Source organism: Apis dorsata, unplaced genomic scaffold (genome assembly GCF_000469605.1).
Source record: "Apis dorsata unplaced genomic scaffold, Apis dorsata 1.3 scaffold_92, whole genome shotgun sequence".
In the NCBI taxonomy this organism is placed as follows: domain Eukaryota; kingdom Metazoa; phylum Arthropoda; class Insecta; order Hymenoptera; family Apidae; genus Apis; species Apis dorsata.
Genome location: NW_006263390.1, coordinates 1,002,411 through 1,004,400, shown reverse-complemented (window position 1 = coordinate 1,004,400; position 1,990 = coordinate 1,002,411). Strand labels below are relative to the sequence as shown.

Here is a 1,990-nt window from a genome sequence, read left to right as displayed (position 1 = left end):
AGAGAGAGAGAGAGAGAGAGAGAGAGCGAAGAGAAATGGAAATGAAAGATAAAGAAAAATGAAAAGAAAATGAAAATTATCCTTTGGCAAGTAGTTTGGTTGAATAAAATTTTGATGAAAATTTAATAACGCCCTTAAATTAAATTTCCGCAGTTTCGTAATTAACCGAGAATACGAATTCCCAAAGCTATACAGGCAGTAGTACATCGCGGCTGTGTACTGTGCGGACCTCTTGTTAATGGGCAACATTAGTACTCATTTTCCCTCGTGCATATAAAATATACATATATACGTATGTTCTGTACGTTATATACTCTAGAGAAAAGTTTCCATTAAAAAAAGAAAAAAAAAGAACATTTCACAATTTATTTCTGTCTGGCAAATAACGAATTTCCTCCGAATCTAAATGTTTCTCTCATTTTTTTTTTTTTAGCCTCGCAAATTCGAAAAAATATTTAGCACGAAAGAAAACAAGAGAGAACAATGGAAATAGAATAAGTAAAGAAAAAAAACTTACCGCTTTCCGTTTAGCGAATCCTTTCCTCTCGTCCGATTATTATTAATCCTTTCTTCGTTTGGGAACGATAAATCTGTAAATCTATCGAGATATCCTAAACGAAAAATAACGATGCTTTTTCGTCCACGGACATAGTTATTTTCTTCTCGTTTCTCGTTTCTCGTATTTGTCCTCCGAACAAAATTGGAACGATAACTTGGACAAGGACGAGGACGAGTATGTGGAGAAGAGCTGAGGAGGAAGTTTGCTGTAAGAAGTCGAAAAGTGGGACCGAAACGAAATCGCGGGGAGAGCTTGTTGAAAAAAAATATTCGAAAGGGCGTCTCGTCTTTTGATAAGAAAAAAAAAGAAAAAAAAGAAAAATATGATGAAATACGAGAGAAAGAGAGAGAAATAGAGAGAGAGAAAGAGGTACGTTATCTTGTAATGATGCGATGTAACAACCGAAATAAATCGCGGAAAGTAACTCCCCGATCGAGTCAGTTTGGCGAAAGCTCCTGTTCGTTCGAAACGCAGTGGAGAACTGAGCGAAGTGCCGGCCGGCCGAGGAGCCAGGCGGGCTTTTCCAACCGGCTTAACCAATCCCGACTTCTCTTTTGTCCCACGTGCCTCTTTTCCTCTCTCCCTCTCTTTCTCATTCCATCACCCTCTCACCACCGATCTTCGCCACTCGTCCGCGGAGTTATCGGTCGAAAGAACGTGGGCTTAGCTACATCCCTCGTATCTCTGCATTTCCCAGCCCCTAACACGCGCCAATTTTTTACCAACTACTATACGACTGGACACGGATCTTTCTCTTTCTTTCTCTCTCTCTCTGATATTCGCTTAACTTTGTCTCGGGATCGACGAATCGGATAATTATTCCTTTTCGTTCCTATTCAATTCTTTCTTCGGTTGTGAGACGAATGAATGAAATTAGTAAATATCATATACGCTTAAGTCTCTAATAAAGTAGTTTTCTGATAAAGGAAATAAATATCGACGAAAGATTAAATAAGAAGGATGGAATAAAGAATGAAGAGATATATGGATACTCGCGAAAGGCGAGCATTTAACGCGTATCTATTCTCGCTACGATTCTTCGAAGACGTGCTACATTGACAAATACGCGCGCTCGAGTCGATGCAATGTAGCCTCGTTTGCCGTTAATGGGCAAGATATGTTTTCGAATCTAAAACTTAATCCGACTTCTAGACCCCGGAACGATATCTGATTTCGTTCGATTTACGTGTACGATCAGAATACGAAAATCAAATCGCGTCGTTCGATTTCATTTAAAAATTTGCATGATCGAACAACGCCATTTAATTGGATCAATTAGACTTTCGCGCATGAAATAACGCATGGTGAAATCCGCTTCCGGAAAGAAAATCCGTCGGTTTGAATTTTGAAAAGTGCGATTCTTCGATTCGAAATTCGATTTTCTTTGTCTCGTTTCTTATTCTTTTCGAAGTTGATTCAAATATTTATAGA

At 38.7% G+C, this 1,990-nt stretch overlaps 1 protein-coding gene across 1 annotated transcript in view; it reads right to left on the bottom strand.

The window, feature by feature from the left end:
- The window catches only part of LOC102678889, a 12,827-nt gene extending 11,566 nt beyond the window's left edge, over positions 1 to 1,261 (bottom strand). Inside the window, 1 exon segment of the mRNA XM_031508646.1 lies at positions 518 to 1,261. The gene's annotated coding sequence lies outside the window, so the exon portion shown is untranslated.
- Between the last annotated feature and the right edge of the window lie 729 nt (positions 1,262 to 1,990).